The following is a 22,291-nucleotide window of genomic DNA, read 5'->3' on the forward strand; positions in this document are numbered from 1 at the left end:
CGAAACCTCCTGGGGCGCGACCTCCGGAGGCCCTTGGCCCGCTCATGATTCCAGGCCCCTCGTGTCAAGCACCCGCACGGGGCATGGGGCCGACTCGAGAGGCGGAGGCGCCGCTGGAAGGCCGTGAGCCTGTGTTCCCAGGACCCTTCCTCCACGGCCATTTCTGGGGTGCAGGGGGCGTGCCGAGGACTCCTCCACTAGTGCTTGCAGGTGGCTGGGCAGCACCAGTGTCAACGTCATCCTCGAGCGACGGGGCCGAGCCACACAACACCTCTGTTGAGGCCTGGGAATCAGCTAAGGGAGCGCCGGCCTCCAGCCCCCTGCTGAAGACGGGCGAGTCGTCCCACGCCTCCCCGGCAGCCCCTGGCGCGGAGGGAGGGCTCGGCCACACGCTGGAGCTCGTACGAGGGCACATCGCCGTCCTCCATGACCTTTTCCAGGAAGTGTAGGATCGAAAGTATGTCTAGAGGGGGGGTGATTAGACTACTTGACCAAATAAAAATCTAGCCTTTTCCCAATTTTAAGTCTTGGCAGATTTTAGCAACTTATCACAAGTCAAGTAATCAACCTACACATGCAAGTCTAAGAGTATAGTAGTGGAATGTAAATCATTGCATATGAAGGTAAAGGGGAGGAGTTTGGAGGGAGCAAACACAATGTAGACACGAAGATTTTTCCCGTGGTTCCGATAGGTGGTGCTATCGTACATCCACGTTGATGGAGACTTCAACCCACGAAGGGTAACGGTTGTGCGAGTCCACGGAGGGCTCCACCCACGAAGGGTCGACGAAGAAGCAACCTTGTCTATCCCACCATGGCCATCGCCCATGAAGGACTTGCCTCACTAGGGTAGATCTTCATGAAGTAGGCGATCTCCTTGCCCGTACAAACTCCTTGGTTCAACTCCACAATCTTGATGGAGGCTCCCACACCTAACCAATCTAGGAGACACCACTCTCCAAAAGGAAACACTCAACTCTCTCTCACAGATTTGGATTTGGTGGAAAGATGATTTGAGTGGAAAGCAACTTGGGGAAGGCTAGAGATCAAGATTCTTGTGGTTGGATTGGAATATCTTGGTATCAACACATGAGTAGGTGATTCTCTCTCTGAAAATGAATGCTGGAAGTGTAGGCACATTCTGATGGCTCTCCCCACGAATGAAGACTGGGTGGAGGGGTATATATAGCCTCCACCCAAAATCTAACCATTACACACAATTTACCAAACTCGGTGGGACCAAATACTCAAACTCAGTCAGACCGATTTAGTTCAAAATGTGAACGTTAGGATTTTCGGTGGGACCGACATGTCAACTCGGTGGGACCAATTTCATTAGGGTTAGGGCATAACGTAATCTCGGTGAGACCGATCACATGAACTCGGTGAGACCGATTTCTGTAGTAGGCAAACAGAGAGTTGGTCAGGCAAACTCGGTGGGACCGATCGCTCATTTCAGTAAGACCAAAACATTACAAAGAGGAAACAGAGAGTTTGCAATGCGAACTCGGTGGGACTAATCGCTTACCTCAGTTAGACCGAAACGTTACGAAGGGAAACAAAGAGTTTGCAATCCCATCTCGGTGAGACCGAGATCCCTATCGGTGAGACAGAACTGATTAGGGTTTCTGGCTATGGTTATGTCAAAAGAACTTGGTAGCGCCGGATAGATCAAATCGGTGGGGCCGAGTTTGACTTTTGGTTTGGGACATATGTGGATATGAGAAAGTGGTTGAGGGCTTTTGGAGCATATTACTAAGCATTTTGAGCAAGCAAGTCATTAAGCAACACCTCATCCCCTTTTGGCGTTTCCTATGGACTCAATGTGATCTTGGATCACTAGAATGAAAATGTAGAGTCTTGAGCTTGAGCCAATATGCGTCCTTCGCATTTTGAGGGGTCCACATTCCTAGTCCATGCCATGCCAATCATTGAACTTTCTGAAATGATCATCTTGAAAGAGTATTAGTTCAATGAGCTATATGTTGTTAGGAATTACCAAAACCACCCAGGGATAGTTGCACTTTCAATCTCCCCCTTTTTGGTAATTGATGACAACATATAGATCAAAGCTTTGATAAATGATAATAAGATTGAAATATATCATCGCTTTGAGAAGTATGTGATAAGCAAGAGCTCCCCCTAAATTTGTGCATTATTTAAGATTTGCTTTTGAATGCAAATGCACACTCGATTAGGAACATGGGTTACTTTTCCATGTCACATACATCTTGGTGGAGCGCTCAAAATGATAGAAAATAAAATATGCACTCATCACCAAGGCAAAGTGAATGATCATACATGAGAGATAAATAATAGCATCATTCAAGCACAAGCATTAAATTATGATATGATCAAACACATGACCATACAAGTATCTCACACACACAAAAAGTATTACCCAAGCAAGCACACAAATAAGTATCAAACAAGTAGCAAAAGAGATAGCAAAAAGAAGCAAGCTCTCTCTCTCTCGAAGCCTATGATCTATACACTTTCTCCCCCTTTGGCAACAAGTTACCAAAAAGCTCGAAAATGCATAGTGCTATGCGTCTCTCTAGGCTTGATCTTCGGGAGGTGGCATTGAGAGGACTCCAAGAACGAATGTATCTGTTGAAGTTGTTGGAGCTGGTGGAGTGGCAACTGGAGAAGCTACTAATGCTGTGGCTGCAGGTGCTGATCTAGTAGCTCTTGTGTCTATCACAGGCACTACTGCAGATCTCTGTGCCCTAGGCACTCTCTAAAAGGCATCTGTGGTAGCTTTCCCTTTCTTCTCCTCAACATCTTCCTGGAGCTGCTCAACAGATGTCTGCATCTCTGTCACCTTCAAGTCAAGATCATAGAATTTTGTTTCAATGATCCTCTCCAGGCTCTCTTGATTCTGAGTCAGGGTGGCCAGTCCTTTCTCAATCCTCAAAGTTGCTTGAATCATATATCCAAGTTGACCTTGCTTTGACTTGAGGAACACGTGTGAAGCCTCTTCAACACTTGGCATCTTGGCTGAGTTCTCAACTTTTGCTTTCTCCCTCTTCTCTTGAGCCTCTACAGATGTGGGATCTTCATCATTCATGACAACTGTGTTGTCTTCAAAGTCAAGCCTCAAGGGAAGTTGTTCCTTGTCCAATAAGTATGTGCCCGTGCCCATCTTGGTGTTGATGAGCATCTGGATGTGTGGATCATACCCACATGATCTCTTCTGGTCTGCTGCTGTCCTCTTGATTGTCTCAACAATCAAACTCATTACTTTGAACTTCTGGGTCACATCAAACAACTGCATCAAATTTATGGAATGGCCTATGATCATTCCGTGATCTCCTGATTTGGGCAACAAGGTGTGCCTCAAGATGGTGTTGATGGTGGTCAGACCAGACAACAGATAATATACAGAGGCTAGCTTATGATTCTCCAAGGCTTTGTCAGGAATCTCCTTATAAATGTTGGCCATGGAGTTGTGATCTTTCTTCCTCTTGGCATAGACATCTATGTCATCCTCATGCTCTGCAGGGGCATTGATTATCTTGGCCCATTCAGCAACTGTTGATTGGTACCTTGTACATTCAGACATCCAGACGATCCTTCCATCAGGATAGAAATGAGTTGTAGAATAGAATTGCACAATGAGCTCATCATTCCAATTGGTGAGTTTTTGACCCACAAAAGTGTCCACTCCACATAGTCTGAAGCTCTCATGCACTCCTGGAAAGTGGTCTTCATTGTTGTCGATGTATTTCCAGTCAACCCACTTCATATGACAGACAATTGGCTTCTTATCTAGCAGATAGTCTCATAGAAGTCCTGCTGCTCCTTGGTGTGAAACCTATAATCCACAGGAGTCCTTCTCCTCACAGCATATGGATCTGATTCTCTCCATAATCTCAGACCTGCATCTTTTCAGATTTTCATATTTTCGACCACTGGATGATTGTCATCATGGTCAGGGATCTTGGGATTTAGCTTCCTAAGCACTTGGGCTTCAACATCTTCTTCTTCTTCAATCTCAGGCACTGGGGCCTTGTTCTTCTCACCAGCTGGTATGTTCCTAGTGCTCTTTGGTGCAGTCTTGGGGGCTGGAGCAGAAACTTTGGGGGCAGTCTTGGGCTTAGAAGGGGCAGCCCCAGACTTGATGGCAACCCCCATCATCTTTTGAGCTTTAGGTGCTGGTGCAGCATCCTCTTCTTCTTCCTCATCCTCAGTTGGGTCTTTCATCATAGAGGATCTTCCGGTTACTCTGGCTATGGTCTTCTTAACCCTTTCCTTTCTCTTCTTGCCCTCACCGGCCTCTTTTGGTTCAAGAGTGAACTCAATTGTTTCCTGTGTTGAGACTCTGGCCTTTGACATGGGCACCCTCTTTGTAGGAGCCTTCTTGTTCAATCCTGGCTTTGTAGATGCAGCTGTGCCAAATTCCTTCTTGACAACCTTTTTCTTGGAGCTGACCTCCTCCTTAGCAGCTACATAATCTTCATCTTTAGAATCAGATTTTCTCTTCCTCCTATGCCTAGTAGCAGCCTTAGGCAAGTTGCTAGGAGTACTTCTGCTGCCTTCATCATAACTGCCAGAGGGACTAGTGCCCTCACTCAGATTCACCAGCTCTTCAGACCTGTTCTGGCTATCACTTTGATCAGACATTTTGGCACTGCAAACTAACAGTTGACCCAGTGAATAGTTATAGATGAGATAGAGTAGATGAGCATCACAAAGTGCAGAGATTTTGCAAAACAGATGAGTCAAAAACTTAGTTTTAGTTTTCCACCGAAAGCATTTCGGAGCTACCGATTTGTTAAACTCGGTGACATCGAAGCAACTTTGGACTCTAAACTAGTGAAATCGGTCAGACCGAGACACAGTTTGGTGACTCCGAGATTGCTAGGGTTTCCCTGAGAGTTGAACTTGGTCACACTTATTTGCAAGTTTCGGTCAGACCGAAAATTACAAGTGCAATGGCCTAGGCCAAATCGATGAGACCGATGTCCACAACTCGGTCGGTCCGAGATGAGTTCGGCGGAAACCTAACCCTAAATTTTCAAATCAAAACTAATCTAAAGGAAGTTTTTGTTGGACAGGATGATCTCATACGTGGTAAGAAACATGGGATTTGCTTTGTGCTAAGAATCGGAGGTAAGAATTTCACAAAGATTCGAACTCATACCCTAACTCGGTACTGAGCTTGCTACAGCGGCAACGGCGGTGTAGATTACCGTTGACAGCGATGGAGACCAGCGGCGGGAGGTCGCTGGCAACGAGAGGACGATCTGGAGACCCGAGACGGCAGAGCAAGACACGTGCGGGCAAAGAGGTTTTGGAGAAATTTCCAAGTTTTGACCCGTCGGTATATATATCCTGACCCTGTCGGTGTGACCAAGTGGAACAACTCGGTGGCACCGAGATGCAGAATCGCAAGCGGTTACTGCAACTCGGTGTGACCGAATGGTTCTAATCGGTTGCACCGAGATTGAAAACCTAGATCAACTCAGTGAACTCGGTTTGACCGAAAAGGATGAATCAGTCAGACCGAAATGCACAGAGAGGTTTTGGAAGTTTAAGTCTATGACGAATCGGTAACTCCGAGTGCTCCTCACCCAGAGGGTTCGAATCTGACTTGATCAAACTTTGTGATGTAGCATTAATAGAGTTTGAGACGAGAAAAGCATAGATAGCTAGAGGAAGTTCTTAGGCATTCTTGTCCATCCATTTGGCAAAAGAAAAAAGCCAAACAATCATAGCAACAAATGGATGTCCTCGGATGAGTAAAATATGCAATCAACATGCTCACACAATAAAATGGCAAATGAAATATGTGACAAAGCATGCACAAACACTCTAGCATCTATCAAGCAATTGGCAATGACTAGGTCATCTATATATGAGTATATTGACTTAGGAGTCAAATGAGAACATTTGATCATAGGTCATATTCATCGTTTAAGCACAAGTGGGGTTACCACTTTTAGATAAAGCATTGTTGTGTTCACACCATTAGAGTAGCTTTAGCTCAATTCTTAGAGTAAAGCTCCCCCTAGATGTGATATCCCCCCTAAGAGGGATGAACTAACCTTGGGTTTTGTCGATGATGACTTCATGTAGATGTTGAAGATGTGGATGCTCAATGTTGATGTAGATCATTCGGAGCAACCCATTGGAGTGAGTTGCACTTTCAATACCTACACGGGTTTGTCCCACAAGGAACAAACAAGGATATCCATAGACATAGAGTGAAATTCACACAAGATGATGTCCATGAAAGCATTAGGTTACCTTGTTCCTTGTCTTACCAACAAAAGGGTTTGTGACTCCTTGAACTAGTGCAAGATGTGGAAGTTGTTTGCACTTGTTCTCGCCAAAATGATATGAATGAAGTATGTTGGCAGAGTCACCCTCAAGAACTCTCTAGTTATTCTTCTTTGGGATCCACATCAACTTGATGGGAATCCTTGGAGTTGTAGTCGTACTTGATGAAGTAGAACTTGGTGTAGTCTTGGGAACCAATTTGGCCAAGGCCTTGGGAGCTTCTTCAAATGCATCAATCTCCTCTTGAAGCCTGTCCTTGCCTTTTTGCTTGTGGTCTTGTGGTGGAAGATCATCTTGAGCTTGTGTTCCCTTGCTTCTCTTGTTTAGGAACAAACTTCGTCTTGGGGTATTGATATTCTTCCCACTCAACTCCATTGGCGTTGAACTTCCGTTCAAAACCAACCTTGATTCTTCCGGTGCCTTCCTTGCTTGCGTACCATTTCCTCAAATTGCTTACTTTCGGCAAGGCTCTTGTAAACACCTTTCTCTATAATTCCCTTCAATAAGCTATTTTATTGCTCAAGTGTAACTTGGCTAAGAGAATCATTAGTGGAATCAAGAGAACTACTAGAAGCAACAGTATTGGATTTAACATGATTATTGTTACTACTAGAAGAAGAATCTTTCTTGTTCTTGTTGCTAGATTTTACTTGTGGCATGTAAGTAGACAAGAGTAAACGCTTGGCAATGTAAAAAGAACTTTTCTTACGAAGATGATCATTGATTGCTTTTAAGATCCCATGCTCTTGCTCAAGGTTGAGTTTTTCAAAGCGTTGCTTCTCATGAGTCTTTAAAATCTCTTGATGATCTTCTAACGTAGTTTCATGAGCTAACTTAAGAGTGTTTAGTTATTTAGTTAGACGCTCAATCTCCTTCTTATCATCGTCATTCGTTTTATCTTGATTGGCATGACTAATAGCAAGTTCATCATAGTTATCATCACTAGAGTTGTCAACAAGTAAGTCATCATCACCTAGCAAATCATCTTCATCACTGTTGAAATCAACATACTCGCGGTAAGATACCTTTGGTCCTCTAACCATGAAGCATCTTCCAATTCCTTCATTTGGTGAGTCAAATATGCCATAGGAGTTGGTTGACACAAGTGCTAGACCGACAACACCTTCATCTTGAGTATATTCGGAGTCGGAGTGATAACTTCTCTCGGAGTGATGGTCGGAGTCGGAGCCGGATACCCATTCACCAACATGAGCTTGATGTCTTCGCTTTGTGTAGCTCCTTGATGACTTGTCCTTCCTTTCCGAATCCTTGCTTCTGCGAGAGGTTCTTCGCTCATAACGATCATCTCTACACCTTCTCTCTCTTGGAGGTGATTCTTCTCTTCTACTTCTCCTTTTAGGCGAGTCTTCTCTTCTTTTGTAGGGAGTCGTACACTCATTGGAGTAGTGTCTGGGTCTTCCATAATTGTACCAATTACGCTCACGACTAGAAGATCTTTTGTCATTCTAGGACCTTGACTTGGAACTTCTTTCCTTGCTTCTACTCTTGTAGAAATTGTTGAAACTCTTCACCATTAGGCTCAATTCCTCATTGAAGGCTTGTTTCTCACTTGTGATGTAGGAGCATCACATGAGGCTTTGTAAGCACTACTTGACTTATTGTGAAGCTCTTCTTTATTGTTGAGTGGCATCTCATGAGCAACAATTCTTCCAACGACTTCGGTTGGCTTGAGATCTTTGTAGTTGGGCATCATTTGGATTAATGTGCATACGGTATCATATTTTCCATCCAAGGCTCTTAGGATCTTCTTGATGATGAATCTATCGGTCATCCCTTCACTTCCTAAGCCGGCAATCTCGTTTGTGATGAGAGCAAGCCTAGAGTACATTTCAGCGACACCTTCACCATCCTTCATTTTGAACTTGTCAAGCTAACATTGAAGCACATCCAATTTGGATTCCTTGACGGAGTCGGTACCTTCGTGCATATCAATCAAAGTATCCCAAATTTCCTTTGCATTCTCAAGACGGCTAATTTCGTTGAATTCTTCGGGGCACAATCCGTTGAAGAGGATATCGCAAGCTTGAGCATTGTATTGCAGCATCTTCAACTCTTCCGCGGTAGCTTCACGTTTCGGTTCTCTCCCATCAAAGAATTCACCTTGCAAGCCAATACACACAATAGCCGAAACGACGGGCTTATGCCCAAGAATATGCATTTTCATCTTATGCTTCCAACTAGAAAAATTAGTACCATCAAAGTAAGGACCTCTACGGTGGTAATTTCCCTCGCTAGACGCCATACTCTCCTAGGTTGTGAAACAAAGGCTATGATCACCAAAGCTAAGGAAATGAAGGCAAATGGAGACCAAAGCTCTGATACCAATTGTAGGATCGAAAGTATGTCTAGAGGGGGTGATTAGACTACTTGACCAAATAAAAATCTAACCTTTTCCCAATTTTAAGTCTTTGCAGATTTGAGCAACTTATCACAAGTCAAGTAATCAACCTACACATGCAAGTCTAAGAGTATATCAGCGGAATGTAAATCATTGCATATGAAGGGGAGGAGTTTGGAGGGAGCAAACGCAATGTAGACACGAAGATTTTTTCCGTAGTTCCGATAGGTGGTGCTATCGTACATCTACGTTGATGGAGACTTCAACCCACGAAGGGTAACGGTTGCGCGAGTCCACGGAGGGTACCACCCACGAAGGGTCCACGAAGAAGCAACCTTGTCTATCCCACCATGGCCATCGCCCACGAAAGACTTGCCTCACTAGGGTAGATCTTCACGAAGTAGGCGATCTCGTTGCCCGTACAAACTCCTTGGTTCAACTCCACAAACTTGACGGAGGCTCCCAAGTGACACCTAACCAATCTAGGAGACACCACCCTCCAAAAGGTAATAGATGGTGTGTTGATGATGAACTCCTTGCTCTTGTGCTTCAAATGACAGTCTCTCCAACACTCAACTCTCTCACATATTTGGATTTGGTGGAAAGATGATTTGAGTGGAAAGCAACTTGGGGAAGGCTAGAGATCAAGATTCTTGTGGTTGGGTTGGAATATCTTGGTCTCAACACATGAGTAGGTGGTTCTCTCTCAAAAAATGAATGCTGGAAGTGTAGGCACGTTCTGATGGCTCTCCCCACAAATGAAGAGTGGGTGGAGGGGTATATATAGCCTCCACACAAAATCTAACCGTTATACAGAATTTACCAAACACGGTGGGACCGAATACTCAAACTCGTTCAGACCAATTTAGTTCAAAATGTGAACGTTAGGATTTTCGGTGGGACCGACATGTCATCTCGGTGGGACCAATTTCATTAGGGTTAGGGCATAACGTTCGGTGAGACCGGTCACATGAACTCGGTGAGACCGATTTCTGTAATAGGCAAACAGAGAGTTGGGCAGGCAAACTCGGTGGGACCGATCGCTCATTTCGGTAAGACCGAAATGTTACAAAGAGGAAACAGAGAGTTTGCAATGCAGACTCGGTGGGACTGATCGCTCATCTCGGTTAGACCGAAATGTTACGAGGGCAAACAGAGAGTTTGCAATCCCATCTCGGTGAGACCGAGATCCCTATCAGTGAGACCGAATTGATTAGGGTTTCTGGCTATGGCTATGTCAAAAGAACTCGGTGGCGCCGGATAGATCAAATCGGTGGGGCCGAGTTTTACTTTTGGTTTGGGACATATGTGGATATGAGAAAGTGGTTGAGGGCTTTTGGAGCATATCACTAAGCATTTTGAGCAAGCAAGCCATTAAGCAACATCTCATCCTCTTTTAATAGTATTGGCTTTTCCTATGGACTCAATGTGATCTTGGATCACTAGAATGAAAATGTAGAGTCTTGAGATTGAGCCAATATGTGTCCTTAGCATTTTGAGGGGCCCACATTCCTAGTCCCTTCGATGCCAATCATTGAACTTTCTGAAATGATCATCTTGAAAGAGTATTAGTTCATTGAGCTATATGTTGTTAGGAATTACGAAAACCACCCAGGGATAGTTGCATTTTCAGGAAGCAATGAGTGTGCTGGGTCGGCTTGGGGGAGAGCTTGTCGACATCGACGTGCACCTAAGGCGGAGCGCCTCCGCTTGCCGCGCGAGTGGCATCAGCTGAAGGTCACCATCAACCTCGGGCATCTACAGCACGAGCATGCCCGGGTGGATGCCCCGGTGCCCCTCGCAACTTCTCGCGAGACCTGCGCTCGTGCTCTGGAGGAGGCCAGTGCCACTGACTGCCGCCATGAGGCGGCCGAGGAGCAGGAGAGGGAGCTTCAAGCTTCGAACACCGCCCTTGAGTGGTAGGTCCAGGCGCACAGGGCCGCCCTGGCGGCACCATCGAGCGAGGCCCCCTCCGATGAGAAGGAGGTCCAGGCGCGTGTGGACGCGCTGGCACTTGAGGTCTTGGAGCACGGCCTGGAGCTCAAGCGGCTGGAGGTGAGGAGGCGCCAAGCAGCCATGGCTGAGATTGACTAAAAGGTGGCGAAGATCCGCATGGCTCTTGTTGACGAGCACCGCCGAGAGTCGAGGCTCCAGGAGACCTACTTCGAATAGCAGTAGGTCGAGCTACAGGGCAGGACCGACGCCCTCGGGGCGAAGCTGGCCGCAGCAGAGCAGCGCGAGATGGCCTCTGCCCAAGCCAACATGTCCTCACTTCAGCAGTAGGTCACGGGCGTCATGTATCTTGTGGAGAAGGCCACAAATGAAGCAAACCGCCGTCGGACGATGCAACGCGAGCGTTCGTTGATGCTTGAGGACCTCAGGGTCAGGGCCAACCAGGCTTTAGACACCATCTTTGAAGAGTACATCTCCCGCCCCCAATGCCGGCTACCTCCACTTCTTCATTCAAGTCGTGACCCGTCTGGAAGACCGGGCCATGAGGGCTCGCCAGCTTGTCGAAGAGAGAAGCCGGGGCCTTCTTGGGCGCGCGTTCTCACGCGTCTTCAGCAACCTTCTTAGCCTTGACCCCGACTTTGACTTCAATGCAGCGATAGCCCCCGTGCCTAGGGTCACCTAGGGCGATCTTGTGAGCTGGGTGAATGACCATGTGGACGATCTGGTCACGGAGTTCGCCCTCGAAGACGACGTGGATGTGCTTGTAGCCGAAGAGGGCGGTGCGGGTGGTGATGATGAAGACGACGACGCCGACGACAACGCGTCTCGCTAGGCTTGCATTTCCTTTCCTGCCCTGACCTGCATGCCAAAATTTTCGCATACGGCCCTGCGGGGCGTGAAAGCATTTTCGGAGGGGCTCCCTTATAATGTATGAAATGATGATATGCTTTTGAGATAGATTCTGGAAAGTGTTGTCGTGGGCCAGAAGGCTCCCAACTAAAATAGCTATCGCGACTTATCTTTGGTGCTGGTGGTCTTGAGCGGGTCCTTGTATCGCGGAGGCACTCCTCTCCCGAGGCGGGCCCTCTGGGGGCTTGCGAGGGTTTAAGCTTCCTGGGGGGCCTGTGGACCAGCCCGAGAGCATCGCGCGAGGAGCCGATTGCCGAGTTACGACAAGGTGTGCGTGCAGTGGTCCTGCGGCAACTGCGCTCTTGGCCCCGAGGGGGCCTTGGTACCTCCGAACGCGCGCATAGCACGCACACCATGCCCAACCCCCGCTCGCGTGGCGCTCGGGGGGGGGGGGGGGGCAGAAGGCATGAGCCCTACTTTGTAACACAAACCAAATGTCAAGAAAACACTATGAATTGAAATATTTCCCCCCTTTTTCTTTGACAAGCGCACAAAACTCTAAATCTCATTCCAAAAGATGGAAAATTGGGTTACAAAAAGAGGGCGAAAACGAACAGCCGCGTCCGACACCTAGTCTAGTCTTCTCACCAGCGCAGAGCTAAGTGCTTCCACTGGGCGTGGGCATAGTCATTGGGGGACAGTGTCGACGGCCAGCGCGGAGCATGGTACTTCCACTTGGACATGGGTGGGAACCCCCATGAGGCCCGAGGGCAGCGCTCAGGAGACTCCGGGGTGTGTACAACCCCAACTCATTATTACGTGAGTGTCATGAGTGGAGATCTTCACGGGTGTCCCCAGCGCCTGGCGAGGGCCCCGCCCAGCGCCTCCCCCGACCACCGTTGGGGCGTCCAGAAACCAGGACGAGACAAAGGGGCAAGGGGGTACGCTGGCCATGCCCCAGTGATCGCAGGCTCTCCTCCGGGGGGAAGGGCTCACCGGTGCCTTCCTCGGCGGAGGACGTACCTCCGTGTGGCGTGCGCCGCCATTGTGGCGGTGCCTTACTCCACGTGGCGCTGGGGAGGCCCTGGCGTCGGGCTCCCCTCGCACAGCTCCCAGTGCATTCTGTCCGCTTGCAGCGGGGCCATCATCCTGAGGTCCACGGCCGTTGCTGTGGCTCGGTTCACCTGCGGTCCATGGTTAGCATAATCGTGCCCCTGGGATATTGGTTGTACCCGGTGGCTGTTGTTGTCGAAGACGTCGGTGAAGCTCCAGGGCGGTTCGTGAAGAGCCTCGACCTCGTGTGGCCCCGATGCCCAGGCTAGTGAGGGGGGCGAGTAGGGGCTTCTTCTTGGCGCGTACAGCAAGCCCGTCCGTGGAGGTACACGGGTGCCTGAAGCGGCCATCCCTGAGTAGGCACCCGGTCGCCCGGCGCCGTTGGTTGCCATCCTTGGCGCCGGGTCGCGACGACCATAGGGTGGCATCTCGGCATGGTCCAGGGAGGGGCCGCCCGGCCCTGCCGCACCCAGAGGTAACGTACCCTGGGTAGAGTAAGCGGCATCGTGGGCCAGGTTGGAGCAGTGAGGTCCTCCGCCCGCACGCCCACCCCCCCCCCCCCGAGGAAAGTCACGCGGGTGTGGCAGGGGGCGGCGCGTGCCCCCGATAGCGCTTGCGATGTAGGCAAGGTGCATAAGGGTGCTGCACCATTGCAGGTGACATCGAGCAGCTCGGCGATCCGCTCTAGCAGGGCGTCGTGGCCGTCTTCCGCCAGCCTGCATCGTAGCAGCTCCTGCGCCACGATGAGCGCGGCTCACATGTTCGCCTACTCCCGGCTTGTGTGTAGCATCGTCGCTGCAGGGTAACCTGAAGACCGTGCGATCGCGCGGTTGCGGCGTTGTCGGCATTCTGGGAACGGGGGTCCCCAGACTTGCCTGCCTGCGGCCCACGGCGTGGCTAAGCCAGCAGGCCGCACGGCTCATCTTCATCAACAAGGCATCCAAGACCCTCGCGAGGGTCCAAGCCTCACGAGGCGGACGATGCAAGACCTCCTCTGGAGTGGCCTAGCCAGGCAAGCTAATGAGGAGCGGAGATATCGAGGCGGGGCGAACCTCACGAGGCTCTCGTGACGTGAGCCATGACGAACGACACCAGGCGGGTGCCAGCGCGCACTTCGTCCTTATTTCCTCTTTGGTGCTAAGGAGGCCAGCGCAGGCGAAGAGTACCGAGGCATCAGGCAAAGGTTGCTATATTGGTGCAACGAGACCAAGACCAGGAGGACGGCAAGATGGAGGTCATCGTGGAGCCCAAGACAGCGTCACCACCAGAGCTTTTCGCAGGCGAAGACCACTTTTGTCAGGATAGCTTGTACTAGCTGTCCCCCTTCAAATTTGCCCACCGTTGTTGGCTCCCTTCCCACTCGATATTTGGGAAGAGGACCAGGGCCTATATAAGTAGAGCTAGCCACCATAGTAGAGGCATCTCATCTTAGCTTGATCCAACCCGATCGAGAGCCTACCCTAGCCACAAGAACACCTCAACCTCAGGAGGCTGTTCTTCCCTTGTACTATTCATCATCAGCCCTAGAGGCAATCCACCACCACCACCACACTGGAGTAGGGTATTACACCACAACGGTGGCCCGAACTAGTATAAACCTCGTGTCTTTCTGTGTTGCGAGTTCGTCGAGTTCGTCCGCGAGATCTTAGCGAGCTAGGGCGTAGATCGGTAGGAGGGAAAGACTTCGCGCGCACCCGAGTGTTCGAACCTTAAGGGTTTGCCGGAACCCCACTTTCGACATTTGGCGCGCCAGGTAGGGGTGCGCCGGAGCTCCTCTCCACCAACCTGCGCCCCGTGCCGCCGCACTATGCTCCCATGGCGGGTGCCCCGCCATCCACCTCTGCGACCAACGTCGGCAGCAGGGCATCTGGGTACCGAGCCCTGGCCCCCGCCCTGCGCCGAGTGCGGTGGCCGACCAAGTTCAAGCCGGAGATGCCGCCGCGTTACGACGGCGCTGCAGACCCGACGCCGTTCCTGCTGGCGTGCGAGGAGGCTGTCCTCAAAGCCGGAGGCAGCGACAAGATCATGGCCAACTGGTTCCCCATGGCCCTTGCCGGCGAGCCGCGCGCCTGGCTGCTCAACCTCCCGGGATCCAAAGTGGCTTCCTGGGGGAACTCCGTGACCTCTTCACCGATCGCTACGCGGTGCCAGCGTACCATGCGGTCGCGGCCCTGCTGGGCGGCTCTCAAGCACCGCCTTCAGATCGCCACATCAAACCGTTCCTCCGTCAAATCGGGGCCGCCTCCAAGCGCCCGGGGCTCCGCCAGGTTGGGCTGCCCCAGAGGCCGACCTCACCTTTGACTCAGAAGACCACCAAGGCTCCACCACCGGCTCCGGCATGCTCCCAATGCTCTGCACACCCACCATCTGCAACGTGGCCGTCACCAAGACCCTCATCGACGGCGGTGCCGGCCTAAACTTGCTCTCTGTAGAAGCCTTCAGCCTTCTTTACGTGCCGCTCGAGCGGCTCAACCTCAGCAAGCCCTTTTCGGGAGTGGGTGGCGGAGCTGCCCACTCTCTAGGGCAGATCCACCTCCCTGTCACCTTCGGCACACGCGACAACTACCGCACTGAGCTGGTGGACTTCGACATCGCCCGCATCGGTCTCCCATACAACGCCATCCTCGGGTACCCAGCTCTCGCTCAGTTCATGGCGGCGACCCATCCGGCCTACAACCTCATGAAGATGCCAGGAAGCAAGGGCGTCCTCACCATCAAGGGAGACACTAAGGAGGCCGTGACGGCGCTCAGGCTCGCCTTCAAGACCGCGGCAGCAGCACAGCCGGCCGGCGCCGGTACCCACGAGGCCAAGGAGGCCGCGCCTACCAAGAAGAAGCAGTTGTTCACCCAAGACAAGGCGGAAACCAAGCAGGTGCCGGTCAACAAGGACGGGTGTTCGAGGGCCACCTTCACCATAGGAGCCGGCCTTGACCCAGGACAAGAAGAAGCCTTGGTGAGGTTCTTGCGCGCGAACAAGGAGATATTCGCGTGGGAGCCCAATCAGCTGGTAGGGGTCCCGAGAGAGGTGATCCAGCATCATCTAAGGGTATGCCCCAACATACGCCCCGTGAAACAGCGAGCCAGATGGCAGTCCACTGAGAAGCAGGCCTTCATCGTCCAAGAGACACGCAAGCTGGAGGCGGCAGGCGCCATCCGGGAAGTTCGATATCCCGAATGGCTGGCAAACCCTGTCGTAGTGCCAAAGAAAGGCGGGAAACGAGCGGATGTGCGTCGACTTCACCAACCTTAACAAAGCCTGCCCCCAAGATCCATTCCCGCTCCCGCGCATCGACCAGATTGTCGACTCCACCGCCGAGTGCGACTTGATGTGCTTCCTGGATGCGTTCTCAGGGTATCATCAGATCAAGATGGCGATGGAAGATGTGGAGAAGACAGCTTTCCTAACACCATGTGGGGTGTACTGCTACACCTGCATGCCCTTCGGGCTGCGCAACGCAGGCTCCACCTTCTAGCGGTTGATGCACATCACCCTGGGGCGACAGCTCGGGAGAAACACAGAGGCCTACGTCGACGACATAGTGGTAAAGTCCCGCGAGGCGAGGACATTGATTCAAGATTTGGAGGAAACCTTCGAGAGCCTGCGCTGGGTGAACTTGAGGCTTAACCCGGAGAAGTGTGTGTTTGGTGTCCCCTCCGGCAAGCTGCTGGGATTCCTCGTGTCCCACAGAGGGATCGAGGCGAACCCGGAGAAGATCAAGGCCATCGAGGACATGAGCCCGCCACAGACCCTCAAAGAGATGCAAAAGCTAGCGGGGCGGGTGACCGCATTAGGGCGTTTCATCTCCAAGCTGGGGGAGCGTGACTTACCCTTCTTCAAGCTCATGAAGAAGAAAGGCCCGTTCGAGTGGACCCCGGAGGCCGATCAGGCCTTCCAAGACCTCAAGAAATACCTTACCAGCCCCCCGGTGATGGTGGCACCACGGCCTCTCGAGCCTCTGGTACTCTACCTTGCCGCCACCCCGTACTCCGCCGGCGCGGCGCTGGTGGCGGTCAGGGAGGAACGCCAAGCCAAGGGCGCGCCGCGCCAAGCCGGAGCTGAAGTGGCGCAGGGTCAGGAGCACGCAGCAAAGGCATCAGCTGGGGAAGACAAAGCTCGGCAGGACAACGTCGCAGAAGCTCCTGAGGACAGCCAAGTCTCAGGAAACCCTCCACCTCAGGAGATGCACCCATCTCCGCAGGACCCCAGCCTCAATTGTGCGCCAGCCCTCGTCGAACACCCGGTGTACTTCGTCAGCACCATACGGAGAGACGCAAGGGCACGCTACCCCATGCCTCAAAAGCTCCTGCTCGCACTCTTGGTGGCCTCACGCAAGCTGCGACACTACTTTCAGGGGCACCCGATCAAGGTCGTCTCGGCTTACCCATTGGAGAGGGTACTCAGGAGCCCAAATTCGGCTGAAAGGGTCGCTGAGTGGAATATCGAGCTGCAAGCGTTCCAGTTAGAGTTCAGCACTACCAGGGTCATCAAGGGGGCTGCGCTCGCTGACTTTGTGGCAGAATGGACGGATGTCCCGACACTTGAGGAAGGGGAAGACCGGTCCACCTCCCCGGGGAGCGAGGCTCCGGACGGCTGGGTCATGTATTTCAATGGCGCTTTCGCGCACCAAGGCGCGGGAGCAGGAGCAGTGCTCGTCTCGCCCACCCAGGACAAGCTCTACTACGCCGTGCAACTCTGCTTTCAGCACGGCGAGAAGGTCTCCAACAATATCACAGAATACGAAGGCCTCATAGCTCGCCTGAAGGCTGCGGCAGCTCTAGGGGTGAAGTGCCTTACCGTCAGAGGCGACTCACAACTCCTGGTCAACTTCTCCAACAAGGTGTACGAGCCGAAGGACGAGCACATGGAAGCCTACCTCGCGGAGGTACGCAAGATGGAAAAGCAGTTTTCAGGTCTCGAACTGCAGCACGTGCCCCGGGGAACCAACAAAGAAGCCGACGACATCGCCAGGAGGGCATCCAAGCGGCAACCACAAGAGCCTGGTGTCTTTGAGGAGCGGCTCTTCAAGCCATCAGCTATGCCACCTTTTTCAAGCACAACTCAGCCTCGGGAGGAGCTCCCACAGCCTCCGGTCATGGGAGCCCCGGCCTGTGGCCTGACCTCAGGAGCTCGGCTGCTCTTGGCGCTCGAGCCCCAGGAGGAATGCTGGACCAAGGAATTCAAGGAGTAACTGACACACGGGGCGCTACCGGAGAAGGAAGAGGACGCGGAGCGCATGGCCCGGCAAGCCACAACATACTGCATCCAAGACGGCGAGTTATACAGGAAGCGGCCGAACGATGTCACGCTACGCTGCATCTCCAGCGATCAAGGAAGGGAGCTGCTGATTGACATACACGGCAGGGACTGCGGGCATCACTCGTCGTCACGGACCCTCGTCGGCAAGGTGTTCCGCAGTGGATTCTACTTGCCTACAACACTCAACGACGCAGCCGAGCTGGTGAAGTCTTGCGAAGCTTGCCAATTCCACGCCAAGTAAATCCATCAGCCTGCTCAGGGCCTCCAAACCATCCCTCTCACATGGCCGTTCGCGGTCCGGGGGCTGGACATCTTAGGCCCGTTCCCACGGGCGCCAGGGGGCTACCGCTATCTCTACGTCGCCATCGACAAGTTCACCAAGTGGGCGGAAGTGGAAGCCGTCCGTACCATCCCGGCCGGCTCTGCCGTCAAGTTCATCAAGGGCCTCGTGAGCCGCTATGGGGTCCCCAACCGCATCATCACAGATAACGGCTCGTAGTTTACTAGTAATCTCTTCAAAACCTACTGTGCTAACCTTGGAACGCAGATCTGCTACGCTTCGGTGGCCCACCCCAGGAGCAATGGTCAGGCTGAGCGCGCCAACGCAGAGGTCCTGAGGGGCCTCAAGACCAGGACCTTCAAGAAGAAGCTGGAGGCCTGCAGCAGGGGCTGGCACGATGAGCTCCAGTCCGTGCTGTGGTCTATTCGCACCACCGCTACCAAGCCAACGGGCGAGACTCCATTCTTCCTCGTCTACAGAGCCGAAGCGGTCCTCCCTCACGAGGTCAAGCATCGCTCCGCACGGTCCTGGCGTTCGATGAAAGGCAGTAGGACGCCACGCGGTGGATGGATCTCGTGCTGGGGGAGGAACGTCGTCGCGAAGCTGCATTAAGGGTGGCAAGGTACCAGGAAGTGCTACGGCGATACCACTGCCGCAACGTTCGCTCCAGGACGCTCGAGACGGGTGACCTGGTCCTGAGGCGGGTCCTCTGCAGGGAAGGGTTGCATAAGCTTTCACCCATGTGGGAGGGCCCGTTCAGGGTCGTCCACATCTCCAGGCCTGGCGCCGTGCGCCTGGAGACGCAAGAAGGGACACCTATCCAAAACGCCTGGAACATCCAGCACCTCCGGAAGTTCTACCCATGAAGCAAGGCCCAGAGCCTGTGAAGAAGGCCCGGTGCCTGTGAAGAATCGCCGCCCGTGACACTCTCACGTAATAATGAGTTGGGGCTGTACACGCCCCGGAGTCTCAGGAGCGCCGGCCTCGGGCCCTGGGGCTCCCGCCCACGCCTAGTGGCAGCACTTAGCTCCGCCCTGGTGAGAAGACTTGAAGACTAGATTAGGTGCCGGACGCGGCTTTTCATTTGCTTTCCGTAGTTGGCTCGCTTTTCCTTGATCGAAGTTGCTCTTGGTGTTCATTGCTGATTTGATTCCCTAGCCTCTTACCGCATTTTTCGGCTCTGGTTTGCTTGTGTTCTCTCTCTCGCATACCTCGCGAGGGGGCTAGGCAGGTGCCCTCGCGAGCATTTTTGTTCTCTCTGCCTTCTCGCGAGCCACCCTCGTTCGAGCCTGAAAGCTGGCGCATCTCTTCTAATCCTTGCCCCTCGGGTACCGCGATACAAAGCGCCAAGTCGAGGCTTGGGTGGACGGCAAGCCCTCTAGCGCACCCCCTAATGAATTTTTGCAGTTTCCAAGCAAGCACAGACCACCAGGTTAAGATGGACGCGAGGAAACAAACGCCTCATGAGGAAGAGGACGTCCTGGACGCACCAGGTCAAGTTATCTTTGCACAAAAATAACAACACGGCATTAGGATAACACGCACAGCGCGATAACTAAGGAACCACAGTTCGATACACGCCCCTCTGGGCCCATACTGGTTTAATTTTTTGATGCAGGAAAAAGATCTAAACAAAGCGGCGTTGCCGCAATCCGCGGAGGCAGGCCCTAGGCGGCACCCCGAGCCTAGCCGGACCTTTCCTCGCGCTTCACGGAGGCGCGGAGACGAGACAACCCGCTGCCTCCTTCGAAGTGGGCGCGGTGGCGCGGCGGCTGGTCGTAGCCACCGCTGCTGGAGCTGTCGCCGGAGGAAGAGCCGCCGAAGCTGGAAGAGACGCGATCGTCGCCGAGGGCAGGCTCGCCTTCATCTTCGTCGCGACCGTCACCAAGGCCGAGCACCTCCTCACCGTCGTTCGTCTCGGGGCAGCACCCGGCGCGGCGACCATCTTCCCCAAACACCCTCACATAGAGGGTCGACCCACCGTCATACCTAAAGTGGAGCGTGCACCACCTGCCCAGACCGCGCGCGCGGGCGAACGTCTGCCAGCCGCGGGCCAGGGCTATGTTGCCCGCGGCGGAAGTCTCGACCGCGACCCAACAGGCCTTGCTGCAGCAACCATCCGCGTACAACCAGAGCCCGCCTGGACCAGGGGCCGGCTGTTCATTGACAAAGAAGCACGGAAGCTGGAGCCAGTTGTCGGTCGGGTTCTCCGACCAGACAACGAACTCCGGTGACACTTCCGCTGAATGGATGCGCGGACGGGGAGGCCGCGCCACCATTGCACGCCTCCCCTCGTCAGCTGGACCGCCATGGCTGGGATGATCCCCTCCGCGTGGCGCGGCACCGCCACGACGGTGGGCCACGGCGGGGGTCGCTCCATGCTTGCGCGGACGTCCGCGACCGCGCTTGGGCGCTGGGGAGCCGGGTCCCTCGCGAGGAGCCTTTCCCTTCTCGGCGGCAGAGAACTTCCTTCGTGGCGCCATCGGTGGTGCTGCAAGCAGTGGAGCAAGGAGGAAGAAGCAAGCAAGCAAGGAAGAGATGGGCGATGGAGGCTCCGCCCCCCTCCCCGTTTATAGCAAGAGAAGGCCAACCGGCGTCTCCCACGATCGCAGGCAATGATGGTTTTTCTTGCATGTCGTAGGGACTTGTCAAGTCGTGCGGTTGCCGAGGCAGCGTGGGGAAGCGGAGACGCCCACGTCCAATCAACCGCCATGCGTCAACCGAGGCCGCGGGCTTTTGGGGCCCGCGGTGCTCCGAACTTGACCCTTGGCTTCGCCGTGAAGCCAAGCCCGAGCGCACCTTGGGCCCGGGGGCTACTGTCGGCGTTCTGGGAACGGGGGTCCCTAGACTTGCCTGCCCGCGGCCCACGGCGTGGCGAAGCCAGCAGGCCGTACAGCCCATCTTCATCAACAAGGCATCCAAGACCCTCGCGAGGGTCCAAGCCTCGCGAGGCGGACGATGCAAGACCTCCTCTGAAGAGGCCTAGCCAGGCAGGCTCACGAGGAGCAGAGATATCTAGGCGGGGCGAACCTCACGAGGCTCTCGTGACGTGAGCCATGACAAACGACACCAGGCGGGCGCCAGCGCGCGCAGCGTCCTTATTTCCTCTTTGGTGCTAAGGAGGCCAGCGCAGGCGAAGAGTACCGAGGCATCAGTCAAAGGTTGCTATATTGGTGCAACGAGACCAAGACCAGGAGGACGGAAAGACGGAGGTCATCGTGCGGCCCAAGACGGCGTCACCACCAGAGCTTTTCACAGGCGAAGACCACTTTTGTCAGGATAGCTTGTACTAGCTGTACCCCTTCAAATTTGCCCGCCGTTGTTGGCTCCCTTCCCGCTCGATATTTGGGAAGAGGACCAGGGCCTATATAAGTAGAGCTAGCCACCATAGTAGAGGCATCTCATCTTAGCTTGATCCAACCCGATCGAGAGCCTACCCTAGCCACAAGAACACCTCAACCTCAGGAGGCTGTTCTTCCCTTGTACTGTTCATCATCAGCCCTAGAGGCAATCCACCACCTCCACCACACTGGAGTAGGGTATTACACCACAACGGTGGCCCGAACTAGTATAAACCTCGTGTCTTTCTGTGTTGCGAGTTCGTCGAGTTCGTCCGCGAGATCTTAGCGAGCTAGGGCGTAGATCGGTAGGAGGGAAAGACTCCGCGCGCACCCCGGTGTTCGAACCTTAAGGGTTTGCCGGAACCCCACATCCGACAGGCGCAGCACGGGAGCAGGTGGAGGTGGTCACCACCGTGCGGGCTGCGAGGAGTGCGGAGTGGAGAGCTTCTGTAGCGGGAGGCGCTGCCCGGGTGGGCCGAGCGGCGCAGTGCTCAGCCAGAGCTCTAGGGTCCCTCGCCATGGTGGTGATGGAGCGAGTGGCGCGGAAGAGACTTCGGCACACCCCTACCTAGCGCGCCAAATGTTGGATTCGGGGCTCCGCAGACCCAAGGAAGATTCGAACTCTGGGCGTGTACGAAGAACTCAATCTCCCCAGTCTGCCAACTCGTCGATCTCACGGCCTAACTTGATGAACTGGAAGGTAATGGGACACGGAGTTTACCCAGGTTCGGGCCACCTTGAAGTGTAATCCCCTACACCTGCTTTGTGGTGGATTAGCCTCGAGGTGGGCTGAGGATGAACTAGTACAGAGGAAGAACGACCTCAGGAGGTGTGTTCTTGTGTGGGAATGAGCTGGTGAGGGTTCGGATGGTCTAATCCCTCCGTCCCCCTCAATGGTGGTGGCTAACCTATAT

The sequence above is a fragment of the Aegilops tauschii genome, chromosome 4 (genome assembly GCF_002575655.3).
Source record: "Aegilops tauschii subsp. strangulata cultivar AL8/78 chromosome 4, Aet v6.0, whole genome shotgun sequence".
Classification (NCBI taxonomy): domain Eukaryota; kingdom Viridiplantae; phylum Streptophyta; class Magnoliopsida; order Poales; family Poaceae; genus Aegilops; species Aegilops tauschii.